The sequence below is a fragment of the Solanum dulcamara genome, chromosome 12, assembly GCF_947179165.1.
Source record: "Solanum dulcamara chromosome 12, daSolDulc1.2, whole genome shotgun sequence".
Lineage (NCBI taxonomy): Eukaryota > Viridiplantae > Streptophyta > Magnoliopsida > Solanales > Solanaceae > Solanum > Solanum dulcamara.
In genome coordinates this window covers 35,331,451-35,347,443 of record NC_077248.1, presented here as the reverse complement: position 1 = coordinate 35,347,443, position 15,993 = coordinate 35,331,451, and the positions used below count along the sequence as shown (strand labels likewise).

The following is a 15,993-nucleotide window of genomic DNA, read 5'->3' as shown; positions in this document are numbered from 1 at the left end:
GGGTACTCGAGTTATGTAGCAATTTATTCGAAGCCACTTTCCATTTATTTTGATCAATAACTAGCTAGGGCTTATAGTCATTTCCAATTCTCAAATAGGCAGTACTTAACTTCCGACGCTCGGTGTCCCAAGATTTGTCATAGTCCTAGCCTTATCCCAGTGGGTACCACTTGTCCCTTTAATGAATTCACAATGCGCTAGTTGTTTTGCAATGCTACATCCCCTATCTCAAAGGGTCTTATCATCTCTCACGGTGGAATTACGTATCTACAATACTTCTTTATATCAACAATGCCATGCACGACCAACGTATATATACAGGCATATCATCTTATATCACAGCCATATAGGGCTTCCTAGGGGGTCACCTGTCTCAGTATTACTTTTGCCCAAGCACGCTTAACTTCGGAGTTCTGATGGGATCCGGTACGTTAGTGCTGGTATGATCGCACCCTACCCCGTGGGGCGCATATCTACCAAAGAAGACGATAACCCAGCAGCTGATCCAGTAGGCTAAGCTGTACCGCCCAAGTTACCCTTATATTCTTATTACACAGACCACATCCTATCTTTAGCCACTTCCTCACAAGGCTTTACTTATTTTCATAACTATCCTCATTATATTCACATCATATCCTGTTTGCATTCTACCCCATAGTATAATACTTCTTAACCTTTTTCATGATTCTTACTGTGGGTTACTTACCCTTCTTAGTTAATCTCATCCTTAATGTCTCACCAGATGTCTTATTAATACTTCATATCCCTCACAATTCGTTTTCCCTCGTACTCTTGTCTTAATCATACTGTTACTTCCTTTAACTACAACTCATCATAGTTTACTCCTGTGAATAAATTCGGTCGGCGCCTTAGTATATCATTCTATCCAGATCTATTAGTCTTCTCTAAATCATTTTCTTTGGATCATAAGTCTTTTCCAACTTCGTTTTACCATACCAGTATCGATCTCCTAGTTTCTGTTACCATGGATTCAGCAATTAACTCATTTCTCGAGGTCCTCTATACTCGTAGTTTAGTCACATCTCATTCTTATTATGGACAAGGCATACTACAACCCTGTATCTCATTCTTCTTTTATTTCTAGGGAGATTTGGACAGAGTTTCCTTTGTATTTCTTACTATCTCAACACCTTCACACAGAAAATACCAATAATGACTCACAGGGACAACATATATATTCATATCATATCATACCGCAGCCACATAGGGCGCTCAATATCAACACTATGAAAATGGACTTACCTTGTATGTCCACTCGAACTGCACCTGTTACACTGCCTTGTCTACGTCTCCTTTCAATTTTCAACTTTACACGTCTATCATATCTCAATACCTTACCTATGTGCTTTATAACTTCCAATATCGTCAGTCCCTTCCTTTAATCTATGTTGTCCTTCTGCAGAAGTCAAAGGTTAGTATAAGGAATTCCATTCCCTATAACTCGGCTCTATCGCACAATCTTAGATTTGAAAGAAAGGTAACATCCTAAATGTCCTGTAGCCTTTTGTTTATAGATGTGGCACATAACATACCGATAAACAAGACTCTACTAGACACAGTCTGTAGACACTCTAAGGACGAACTGCTCTGATACCACTTCTGTCATGACCCAACCCCGTGGGCTGCTACTGGGGTCTGACCTGGACCCCCATTTATGTAACTATCGACTACAGTCAAATTGGACTATGTATAACGTGATACTTCTCACAAAAACCTCAATGGGTTAAAACTTTTTCATGTTCATATAGCCTCCTAGATATAGAAACCAAACACATGAACCCAGTGGATGATAAAATATTCATACACGTGTGGCCTCTTTCATTTGCATCATGTCATGAAAGGGAAAGCTAGCCGATAAGGCTGCCACAACATAATAGCTTTTACAATATATCGCATAGGCATAACCAAAATAAACTCCTAAACAACCCACACACATATGTCTATAGACCTCTAAGAATAGGAACGACAACATATTGCGAGACAGGGCCCCCTCTGTACCCCTACATAAAAAAATATATACCTACGGGCTTGAAACGCAGCCCCCCTGAAGAAAGGGGGTCAGTACGATATATGTACTGAGTATATAAACACAATATAACTGAGATAACAACTGAATCAGGGATGTAGAAAATCAAGTATAACATTTAATAGGGTACCGTACCTGCACCTTACAAAATAAAGTCATGTATACCACTATCACATACCGTATCTGCCCCGCTCGGGGACTCAGTGTTACAAACACATCATCTATCATGCTAGGTATATATATGACATTAAAGCTGTGGGACGTACACCCCGATCCCTGTATATAGAAAGTACATATTGAGGAACGACGGCCCGATCCATGTATCATATAATAATATCGAGGAACGATGGCCCGATCCGTATATTGTATAACAATACTGAGGTATGATGGCCCAATCCGTATAATGCATAATAATGCCAAAGTACAAAGGCACAATCCATATAATGCATAATAATGCCGAGGTACGATGGCCCAATCCGTATAATGCATAATCTATTGTGGGACGTATGACCCAATCCTTATATAGCAAAATGTGCCGAGGTACATCCGGCCTGATCCATATATATCATAATGCATATACGTACATGTAGGACTCAGTAGCATATCATATATCCCTCAACCATTATTGTAAAGTATGCCCAAGAACCCCCAGGTTCAGGAGCTTACACATCCAATCACTATTCAACCTATAGAAGGCTTCAGGGTCGTAGTTTAACTACTTTAAGGCTCTTAGCATTTAGGAGTGAACTTGAATTATGAATCATGAACCATGTTCAGAGCTCATGAATAGAGTTACCCCAAGCTTCATACACATATCACTTGTCACTTAGATCTGACACATGACCAAAAGAAAGAACAAATAGGCTTTACATATTTATACCAAAACATTCCAAAAGAAGGAATAACTTTACATACCTCTGGTCGACTGCTTTTAAACCGGCTTGTTTCGTCGTCCTATGAACCTATTTAACACGAAGGTAATACTAATATTAGTAACCTTCAACTTTCCATCATCTAAATCCACAACCAAGCAACCATAGGAACCAACTCCTTATTCTCCTTTCTCGACTAGTTTATTAACTAATTAAGAAGTTAACGGAATTCGGGCAGCATCTCCTCTATAACTTGCCATATCCAAATTCCCACTTCCATCCCTAATTACTACAGCCAACAAACAACAATAACCTGCAACTCATATACACATAAAACATGGCAACATTACACAACATAGGCTCCAAAAAACTTACTTAACATTATGATATCAAAATAGGGTCTTTAGCCTTTATTTTGTAAAACCTTTAATCATGCGGAATGGAGGGTCATGTGGCTGAAACTAGAAGCTCACACACCTCTTTTAAAATTCATTTAGGACCTGCACCACACCATCACACACCTGCAACAGCCCCCACATGTACAACGCCTCATTTCGACTAAAATTTAACTATAGCGATTCCAATTTGGTTTATTTCGGACGTCAAACATATTTATCATATTTTCACATTTTCAGCCACTTACACAACGTATCATACCCTCTATAACAACACCATAAACTCCCATTTAAAAGTAAAGGCCTTATTTTACGTTAAACTTGTCAAACTCGCCAAAACTATCCAAAACGTGAAATCTAGACATCCTACTGTCTTATACTGTCGCTTAGTTTCAGAGGGGTAATTAAGGGAAACAGGATTTGTGGCCTTAATGAAAGTTATATACAAGTGTATCAAGGTCGAAAAAAATTTCAATTAACCCTACAGCAATTTTGTACGAAAATATATGACCAAAATACTCACAGCTGTCCGTGTAGGATTTCCAAAACAAAATCTGGGCAGCACCTCCCCCATACTTCACCACCCTTTTTCGAGCATAGAAAAGCAAAACTGGGTTTTAGAGTCTAAATGAAAGTTGTATCCCTATAAAATATCTTTCGAAAACATCTTGAATCACTCAAAAAGAATCCTTACACAAGGAGTTATACTCGTATTACCAACTTAGTGTTTCTCCAAACAATGGCTGCCTTTGCTTTCTTCTCCACGTTTTTCTCTCTATTTTTGTTCAAGTTTTTGGCTAAAAATGCCTTAATAGTCATCCATACATAGATATATATGTTTTTGGAGAGTGAAACATTTCAACTCCTAAAGGTGACACGTGTCACACCCTTAGGCAGCCACCTCAATTATGCAACCAATCCATGGTTGCCATGTGGCAGGTGGGGTCCACCCCATGGTGTGTCACCTGCTGCCACGTGTCACTTTCATATGATGCCATATGTACCTATAACGTTCTGCCATGTGTCAAGTAGGTGAGTCACCTACTTGCTTCAAGTAGGTGCGTCGTTTCCTTATTTCTCTTCTATGGGTTCGTAATTTTGTCGCACTTTAAGAGCCTATGTATTCCTTGATACTTAGTATCAACATGCACTCGAGTAGCTTAAGTACGTAAGACCTCTAAGTTGGTAGTTTACGCGAGTCAATCGAGTCCTACAACTCATTTCTCGGCCTCCAACTCCTTTAGAATTTTTATAACATTATTTCCAATCTTCCTTCTTATGAAGCATTTCGTTCTCCTTTCCTTGGAGTTATTTGATAGCATTATAAACTATCCGACTCACATAACGACTTTTAAGAAACTTAAGAGCCTTCCCAGAAACTTGAGAAGCTTGAGAAGCATTCTAAGATACCAAAGTACGGGGTGTAACATCCTTCCCCCCTTTAGAAAATTCGTCCCCGAATGTTAACTAGCCTCATAAGGTCTTACGAGTGCTTCAAGATTCTTCTATACTGGTTTCCGTTCATAGGCCTTGTATTAACTCATATGGTTTATTTAAGAAGGTAGATTACCTGTAGGCATAGGGAACAGGTGATATTTCTTTTCCATTTCTTCTTTCCAGTTCCTTTACCACATATCATATTGCACCCTTTACACGAACATGTGTAGGAGCTTAAAGTATCCTGAAAGATGCTTTAGCATCACCATACTAGTCTGTACGTAAACCTGTATCATTTCTTACTTCCTTTCTCTACTTACCCTTGAGTTTCCTTATATTCTAGTATAGGAGAGATATCTCGTCCTTTCCTTGTTTTGCTGCTTGTACACCACAATACTAGTAGTCAGTAACTTTGTTACCAACATCTTACTTTCAGTCGAGTATAGCCTGGCTATTCCTTACAGTATGTTTAAGTTCTCATCGTAATTCTCTTATTGTATTCATCCCCTTTGTATGAACCTATTCATTGATGTCATACTATTCAAGTCCTTACTATTAATTCTCCACACTGTCTCCGGTATCATGGCTTTTATCCATTTATTGCTGGCCTTTAGATCTTATTAACTCGTGCTAGTATGGCATCTCACTTGAAGCCACTTCCCCCCTTTAGGGTGTACCTATGTCACTATCTGTTGTGTTCTACCATACGCCTTTATTTCCAATTTTCCAATGCGTATGATTCTTTTCCAACACATTCAGTACTGCACCATATCTATGCCTTTCTTTATATCTTCCATACCTTTGGTTGCCTAGGTACGACAACTCAACACAATCATGAGGTGCTAATCCTATCTAATTATGGGTACTCGAGTTATGTAGCAATTTATTCGAAGCCACTTTCCATTTATTTTGATCAATAACTAGCTAGGGCTTATAGTCATTTCCAATTCTCAAATAGGCAGTACTTAACTTCCGACGCTCGGTGTCCCAAGATTTGTCATAGTCCTAGCCTTATCCCAGTGGGTACCACTTGTCCCTTTAATGAATTCACAATGCGCTAGTTGTTTTGCAAAGCTACATCCCCTATCTCAAAGGGTCTTATCATCTCTCAGGGTGGAGTTACGTATCAACAATACTTCTTTATATCAATAATGTCATGCGCGACCAACGTATATATACATGCATATCATCTTATATCACAGCCACATAGGGCTTCCTAGGGGGTCACCCATCCCAATATTACTTTTGCCCAGGCATGCTTAACTTTGGAGTTCTGATGGGATCCGGTACGATAGTGCTGGTATGATAACACCCTGCCTCGTGGGGTGTATATCTACCAAAGAAGACGATGACCCAGCAGCTGATCCAGTAGGCCTAGCTGCACCGCCCAAGTTACTCTTATATTCTTATTACACAGACCACATCCTATCTTTAGCCACTTCCTCACAAGGCTTTACTTATTTTCATAACTATCCTCATTATATTCACATCATATCTTGTTTGCATTCTACCCCATAGTATAACACTTCTTAACCTTTTTTCACGATTCTTACTTTGGGTTACTTACCCTTCTTAGTTAATCTCATCCTTAATGTCTCACAGATGTCTTATTAATACTTCATATCCGTCACAATTCATTTTCCCTCATACTCTTGTCTTAATCATACTATTACTTCCTTTAACTACAACGCATCATAGTTTACTCCTGTGCATAAATTTGGTCGACGCCTTAGTATATCATTCTATCCAGATCTATCAGTTTTCTCTAAATCATCTTCTTTGGATCATAAGTCTTTTCCAACTTCATTTTACCATACCAGTATCGATCTCTTAGTTTCTATTGCCATGGATTTAGCAATTAACTCATTTATCGAGGTCCGCCATACTCGTAGTTTAGTCACATCTCATTCTTATTATGGACAAGGCATACTATAACCCTGTATCTCATTCTTCTTTTATTTCTAGGGAGATTTGGACAGAGTTTCCTTTGTATTTCTTACTATCTCAACACCTTCACGCAGAAAATACCAACAATGTCTCACAGGGACAATATATATATTCATATCATATCATACCGTAGCCACATAGGGCGCTCAATATAAACAGTATGAAAATGGACTTATATCGTATGTCAACTCGAACTGCACCTGTTACACAGCCTTGTCTACGTCTCCTTTCAATTTTCAACTTTACACGTCTATCGTATCTCAATACCATACCTACGTGCTTTATAACTTCCAATATCGTCAGTCCCTTCCTTCCATCTATGTTGTCGTTCTGCAGAAGTCAAAGGTTAATATAAGGAATTTCATTCCCTATAACTCAGCTCTATCGCACGATCTTAGATTTGAAAGAAAGGAAACATCCTAAATGTCCTATAGCCTTTTGTTTATAGATGTGGTGCATAACACACTAATAAACAAGACTCTACTAGACACAGTCTGTAGACGCTCTAAGGACGAACTGCTCTGATACCACTTCTGTCACGACCCAACCCCATGGGCCACGACTGGGGTCTGACCTGGACCCCCGTTTACGTAACTGTCGACTACAGTCAAATTGGACTATGTATAATGTGATACTGCTCACAAAAACCTCAATGGGTTAAAACTTTTTCATGTTCATATAGCCTCCTAGATATAGGAACCAAACACATGAACCTAGTGGGTGATAAAATATTCATACACGTGTGTCCTCTTTCATTTGCATCATGTCATGAAAGGGAAAGCCAGCCGATAAGGCTGCCACAACATAATAGCTTTTACAACATATTGCATAGGCATAACCAAAATAAACTTCTAAACAACCCACACACATATGTCTACATACCTCTAAGAATAGGAACGACAATATATAGCGGGACAGGGCCCCCTCTGTACCCCTGCATAAACAAATATATACATCACAGGAACAATACCCAAAAGCTAGGCTCCGAAATAGTGAAGCACTTCCAACATAGCTGAGTAGAAATCCTAAGCTGGAGGATCTCCGAAATGAATATATGTACCTGCGGGCATGAAACGCAGCCCCCCCTGAAGAAAGGGGGTCAGTATGATATATGTATTGAGTATATAAATATAATATAACTGAGATAACAACTGATTCAGGGATGTAGGAAACCAAGTATAATATTTAATAGGGTACCTGTCATGACCCAACCCTGTATGCCGTGACTGGGGTCCGACCGGGACCCCCATATAAATATCAATCAGCTATGGTCAAACCAAGTTATAGAAACACAATGCATATAGATCAAGTATAGTCAAACCAGACTACAATAACACAATACGTACATGAGACCCAGCTGAACAAAACTAACATATATAACCAATATATACATGTTTGCAGACCTCTAAAAAGAATAATGACAACATATGGCGGGACAGAGCCCCCGCCATACCCCTCAATAAATAAAGCGATGATACACATCAGTGGCTAGTTCCCAAAACTAGGCTCCGATACAATAGAGCCTCTTCCAGCTGAGATAAGCGGGATCCTAAGCTATCGGACTCCCAAAACTCGTACCTGTACCTGCGGGCATGAAACGCATCCCCCCGAAGAAAGGGGGGTCAGTACGACATATGTACTGAGTATATAAGTATAACATAATACAACTGGAGGCATATCTAAAAAAGAGAAGCAGGGGATAATATATCAAATCCGAAACCTGTACCCCTACTCTGTGAATCAGGAAAGCATGCATGCTCAAGTCATACCATATAGCCAGCCCTTTCAGGGGTCCGGTGAATCATATCTATAGGACCATCATAGGTTCGGTGCCATCTCCACCTTATTACATCACATCATCATATATCTATACACGTGTTCTGGCCCTCTATTGAGGGACTCAGTGAATAAGGCAGTGAACTGTGCACGAGAACATATCCTTGCCCGGGACTCAGGGAAAGAAGTGTTACAATATACACGAGTAGAGTACTGAGGTACTATAAGCAATTTAAATATTATTAGAGACTTGACCGTATAAGAAGATTAAAATTTTGTTGGAGGACTCGAGTAGTAGTGTAGTCATCTCGAGTGACCTCTAAATGCCATTATGGGCAATATCGATTATAATCTCGGGGCTCCTATACATGTACTAAAGTAAAGACAAATCACTTATGAAACCAGAAACATTTGTTAACATATAGTGTGTAAGACTTGGAGCCTGTATATTTGTTATCTCTTTAGCATAGAGAAGTTTTTAGGGAAATAGTTCAATTATTATAAAAGTCCGATATTCAGACGTAAATAAGATATGCTAAGAATGGAGTTACCCCGGAACTCATATCATATTTAACCTACAACTAAGACATGCCAGAAGAAGAAAGAGAATAAACTATATATAGTCTGTACTTTCCTTTATGTGGATATTTCGTACCCGTCCCATTCTAGGGCTCGGTGAACAACCATGGCATCATAACCTCATTTTCATGCCAAGTACATATCAAGAGAAAGGAGAGATAGCTTTTCATAAACTACTCTTTAACATGTAGAAGCCTTAACAGGCAATACTCAATCTTTATAGGGGTTCCATTATCAAACAGTGGATGGGGATTAGGAGGCATACTTGGAGTTCTGAGAGTGGAATTATTCCCACATTTCATCCACAAACCACCTAAGTCTATGACATGCCAAAAGGAAAGAAAGATAGCTTTACGCACTATGTCAACAACATGCCAAGAGAAAGCTTCACATACCTTTTCTGAGTTATTCCTTATCCTGTTTGCCTCGTCTTCCTTTGAACCTATCCAACATGGAAGTAATATCAATATCAACCCTTGTTAACTTTCCAGCATCTTAGGTTACACCTTAGTATTAATGGAATCTATTTTCGTAGTCGTTTCCTCGACTAATTCTTTAGTTTGTTAAGGCGTTAGCAAAAATTGGGCAGAACCTCCCCTGTAATGTGCCCTATCCAAATTTTCAATTAGGTCCCTAATACATATATCCAACCAAAAACAACAACCTGTGGCAATACACACCAACAATATGCAATATAAACTCCAAATGATTCATTTAAAAAGATGATATCAAATAGGGCGTCTAGTCTTTATTCTATAACCCTTTTCATTATATGAAATGAGGGGTTGTGTGGCTGCAACCAGAAGCATCCACACCAATTTTAGAATGCATTTAGTCCCTGCAACAATACATTACACCCCTGCAGCAACAACTCACTCAAAACTATCAAAACGTGAATTCTGGACAGCTTACTGTTTTACCTTGTCGCTTCGTTTCGAAAGGGTAATGGAGGGAAATAGGATTTACGTCCTTCATGAAAGTTATATACATGCGTCTTAGGGTCGCATAAAATTTCAAATCACCCCTACATCAATTATGTACAAAAAGTTATTCCCAAAACACCAACAGCAGTCCGTGTAAGATTTCCAAAACCAAAAATCTGGGCAGTACCTCCTCTACACTTCATCATCCTTTTTCGAGAATATAAAAGCAAAACTGGATTTTAAAGTCTACATTAAAGTTATATAACTATGCAATACCTTTCCAAAACATATTGAATTACCCGAAACAAAGCTATACACAAGAAGTTATACCGATATTACTAACAACTATCCCCTCCAAAAGTGGGTTTGTTAACTAGTTCATAACGTTTTCTCTCTTTGTTCTTTCAACTTTCTCTTATTCTTTACAAGTGTAAAGCTGAATAATTAAGTCCATAGACATCATAATATACATATATACATCCCCACGTGATTAAGGAATACTGTAGGTAAGTAATTCACGGAGAGAAACTTGGAAACTTACCTTAACTTCTCCAAAACGTGGCTACCTTTCTCCTTTCTCTTCTTCACGTTTTTCTTCTAAGTTCTTGGATGATTTTTGGATATGTAATGAAGTACTTAGTCATAATACACTCATATATAGGTTGTCTTAGGAGGTGACACGTGTCATCCTCTAAGGGTGATACGTATCCAACCCTTATTGGACCACCAAACTATGCAACCACATAGGGGCTGCCACGTGGCAGTGGGGTCCACCCCCACCCCCAAACAGGCAGGTGGGTCACCTCCTTGATTGAGGTGCTTCCACGTTTCACTCTCTTATTGGCTTCCTCGTTTCATCTTGTTCCCTTCCCCATGAGTTCGTAATTTCATCCTATTTTAAGAGCCTACATAATCCATGCTATGCTAGCTTAGTATATCCTTAAGTAGCTCAAGTGTATACGACTTCTAAATTAGTAGCTTACGTAGGTAAATCAAGTCCTACGACTCATTTCTTGGCCTCCATTTCCTTCCGGATTCTTATAACTCTATTTCCAACCTTCTCTACATAGGGTATCATATTCTCCCCTCCTTAGAGTTGTTTGATAGTGTCGTAGCGTATCCGGCTCAAATGATAATGTCTAAGAAACTTAGGAAACATTTTGAGTTTTAAAACCATGGGGTGTAACATCCTTCCCCCCTTTAGAACATTCGTCCCCAAATGTTAAATAAATCTTTCCTTAGCACCTTATACAAATCGTAGGGAGATTCTTTACTGTTGCCATAACACATTCTTCTATCCAAGTACTTAATATACGAGTTTCAGGAATTGGGGTTACCTGTATACATCGAAAATAGGTACAAATACTTGTGTTTCCTTCTCTCTTTCATTTCTCAAATTATCCCCTTTTCTGATTTTGGTTTTGCCACAGTATCTTGATGGAAGGAACATCTTTAGTCTACAATCTTCTGGTTTGCCGATCTAAGATGGCGATAGGTTGTTCCTCACAGGATTCCTTTTCCTAGACATCATCTATGGAACATACCCTGGGTGGTTCGTCAGTACCCTTGCAAAGCATTCCTATCTTATGGACTGGGCGTATAGTTTCCAAATGAGGTAGTAAGCTCAACTTACCAGCCACGTTGCCCAGCTTACGAGTAACTTGATACAGTCTAACATATTCTGGGTTAAGTTTCCTTTGCTAGGTGACCCTGTTATGAACATCTAATCATCAATTTAAATGCTGTATATCGATGTTGATTATCTATATATCATTTCTGTCGACTATGGGCTTTTATTCAATAGCTTGCTTAATTATGTTGGGGCCTTTTTAGCTTAGTCTTTCTAACATCTACCCATCCAATAGGGGACTTACACGTCTTACTCTACCAGTCTTGTACAAAGTCATTAGGATACCATAGTGGTAGCCATTATGGTAGGCAACTCGGTAGGTGATAGATAATCATCCCAGCTATCTTCAAAGTTAACAACACCAGCTCATGACATATCTTCTAGCGTTTAAGTGGTACGCTTTAGCCTGTTCATCAGGTTTGAGGGTAAAGTAGTATACGAAGACTTATCTGTCTTCCCAGTTTCTTTGTATCTCTCGATAGTTAATTGCAACTTGGGCTCCCTTGCCTAGGGCAATAGCTGTGGGGACTTCGTAGGGTCCTACCACCCTCTTACCCTACAATTTTACACCTTCTCGGCTAAGTAGGTATCCTTTAATTGAAGGAGCAGGGGATAATATCGTGAATCCACGGGTAACATTCCCTTCAGAGTTATCTGTCGATGGAGTGCGAAGTGAGTCTTGTAGCCTAGGTCATATTGTGGAATTTTCGACCCTGGGGTATTACCTCCTGTCGTCCGTAAATTACATCAGCTGGTACCCTTACCCTTTGGGTTTTGCTTTTTCGCCCTCAAAGTTTGCTTCCGCGTGGTGTCAAAATTACCTCGCTCACTCGCCTATATAGCTCTTTGGTGATTTGCCTGTTATTAATAGGTACTATATTGAAGAATTGTGGCATTCGAGTATGTCGTTAGTTAGCAATCAACTAATCCTTCTCGTTTTGCTTAATCCCGTGTTACAATTGCCTTAATGTATCTCATAATACTCTGGGTACATAATCTCATATCGTTTACCCGTCGCTAGTTCAGATTCTCCCATCTCGCGCGATCATACCAACACTAACGCATTAAGTTCCATTAGAATTTCGAAGTTAAGCATGCTAGGGCGAGAGTAATATTGGGATAGGTGACCTTCCTTGGAAGTCTTCGTGTTGCATTTCATTGCAATCCTTACAATAATGTGTGGGGCACTCAACTTAGCCCAAGATTTACCTTAGCATCGTCTCGCTAGTCTTTATGTTTTGCCTTGTCCTTTCCTCTATTATCTTGCAACTAGTATCGACGTAGATCTTTAGTTCCACTATGACCATGTCCCCTTTTTTTTGGTCATTTTGATTTAACTTCTCCTATTGTATCCCTCCCCTTTTGTATGCACCCATTCATTAGGGTGGGCTACTGAGTAGCGCTAAAGTTGTTCATATAGTGACCTTTAGAGCCTCTTTGAGTTTTGTCTATTATTAGCTGACAGAGCTTTAAAGGAATTTGACATATAAGCTTGCCTATCCTCTAGCAACCAACTAGTCATATCCATCTTATTCAAACCATTTCACAATTTTCCTTACCCCCGCTTGTAATCTTCTTGACACATTTTCATGTCATTCCTTACCTTTACAAGGATATGAGAAGGTTTTCAACTTAACCTGAGAGATATCTTAGCGTTGTTCCACTCGTCCCACCTTGTCGAACTTCTTTCTTTTCCCCTATTCACTATGTGTTCTTCTCATTTTTTTTTTATTTTACCATAGGAGGCTTTCTATTCTTTTTTCTTTGGTTATTTATCTATTGCAACATCATTTGCGACTAACTCTATAGCCAACATTTTGGCTTTTGGTCTAGCATGCTTTTTATTATCCTTTGTAATGTCTCTTGAGTTATTCGATATCCTTTCATGGTTACACTCTTCTGTTTTTATACGCAGCTGCCGTCTAGTGTTATGTTGTTCAAGGTCTCGTCACAAACTTCTTAACGCTGTCTTATGTAGCATTCTGGCTTCCATTCAATTATTGGTGGCTTATGGACCTTTCTAACTTGGTTTAGCAAGATATCTTATTGAAGTTTAGACGTCCATCTCAAATATATTGCCATATTAATTGCCTCCTCTTACTTTTGCCATTTTCTCATTAACTTCCTCCCTTTAGAGAGTGCCTATACTTTTACCTTCTTATGCCTTGCTCTATGTCTCTATATCCCATCTTAATTTCATCCAATCTCTTTCCCCAATCTACTTGATACTGTATCATATCTCCGTCTATCTATATATTTTACAACCTAGTTATCTGCGTACGGAATCTTGGCTAAATTATGAAACGACGAGAACCTTTTCATACATAGTGTGACTCCTCATCTATTACTCTGTACTTGAGTAATGGGACCCATGGGACTACTCGTCTTAGGGCACATTCAAAAGTTAATTAGTACTTGTAGTCGTTCCGATTTCAATTAGGCAGTACTAGTATTCTGACGATAACTAGTCCATGTTTTCTTGAAGTAGTGGCTTTGTCCCAACCTTTATCCTTTATTCCTTGGGGTGAATGTAGGTTACACAAATTATTCCTTAAGTTTGCCGTCTTTGTCTCTTAAGGGTTTCATAATTTTTGGGGCGACATTATGTACACGCGTTATTCCTTTATATTTTAAGCTCCATACTCAGCGCAGGCTTTTAACTTAATTAGCATCTACCAAGGACACCTTATTAGCGGTCTCACTTTATTCCTGTATACTTGTATCACACTGTTCAATTCATACTTACATATCCCCCTTTTTGTTCATACTCATATTCTGTTCCTGACATCTCTTTGAGGTGCTTCTGTTAGAAGTTCTTTCCCCAATTAGTCGGTGGAGAACTATAAACTGTTATCGTAAACCATTTTCTAATCATTGTTAGAAGAAACCAGAATCCCTAAAACATCACAGTACTTCTTTTAATACTTGACCTACCTGGTCTCCTTCCGAGTTTATCCTCTTGTTATGAACAACTCATCTAATTTATAATAGAAGTTGGGGGCTTTGTACCTTCAAAAAGAGTGAATCTCAATTACTGGACATCTTACCCTTCAACCGGAGCTTCTCTTTTGTTGTCCTACAACACAATTACGGTTGGAGATACTGCGGTCTGAGCTGTACTGCTCAGACATACTTTTGTTTCTTTGAAATAAACTTCCCCAAGTAAAGAGGGTGTACCTTATTGACGACATGAAGAGTACCTCTTACAACTTTACTTTAGCATAATACGGGTACTCGGTATCAATTTCCAAGACATGTTATAAAGCTATGTTTTATTCCCTTTTCCTTGTTCTGGGAAAATTTCGGCAGAGTTTCCTGTATATTTCTTACTTATACCGAACCTGCACGCAGAAAATACCAACAATGCCTCACAGGGCCAACACATATATATATTCATATCATATCACAGCCGCACAAGACTTTCAATATCATCTCATATCACAGCCACACAGGGCTTTCAATATCAACAATAATATAAAAATAATAGACTTACCTCGTATGCCCAACTTTGAATTGTATATGTTGCACTTCTTTTCTTCTTTCCTTTCAAGTTCCAACTTTACATTTCAATATTACTTCAATACCTTACCCGACGAATATCTTTTGTGCCTTTACTTTACTTACCTGTGTTCTTTGTAATATTCATGTCGTCAATTACTTCCTTTGGTTGATGTCGTCCTTCTGCTAAAAGCCAAGGTTAGTATAAGAAATTTTCCTATGACTCGGGTCTATATCACAATCTTAGATGTGGAAGAAAAGTAACATCCTAAACTCTACTAGACACGGTTTGCAGACAATCCAAAGACGAACTGATCTGATACCACTTCTGTTACGACCCAACCCCATAGGCCATGACTGGGGTCTGACCGGAACCCCCATATACATATCAATCAGCTGTGGTCAAAAAAAGTTATAGAAACGCAATGCATATACATCAAGTGTAGTCAAACCGGACTACAACAACACAATACGTACATGAGACCCAGCTGAATAAAACTAACATATATATACATGTCTGCAGACCTCTAAAGAGAATAATGACAACATATGGCGGGACAGGGCCCCCACCGTACCCCTGAATAAATAAAACGATGATACACATCAGTGGCTAGTGCCCAAAACTAGGCTCCAATACAATAGAGCCTCTTCCAGCTGAGCTAAGCGGAATCCTAAGCTGTCGGACTCCCAAAACCCGTACATGTACCTGCGGGCATGAAATGCATCCCCCCGAAGAAAGGGGGGTCAGTACGACATATGTACTGAGTATGTAAGTATAATATAATACAACTAGAGGTATATCTGAAAAAGAGAAGCAGGGGATAATATATCAAATCTGAAACCTATACCGGTACTCTGTGAATCAGGAAAGCATGCATGCTCAAGTTAT

General features: G+C 39.1%; 2 pseudogenes; both read right to left on the bottom strand.

Moving 5' to 3' along the window:
- Positions 1-333: 333 nt before the first annotated feature.
- LOC129877940 (5S ribosomal RNA) lies at positions 334-454 on the bottom strand (annotated as a pseudogene).
- A 5,490-nt stretch (positions 455-5,944) lies between these two features.
- LOC129878031 (5S ribosomal RNA) lies at positions 5,945-6,062 on the bottom strand (annotated as a pseudogene).
- Positions 6,063-15,993: the final 9,931 nt, after the last annotated feature.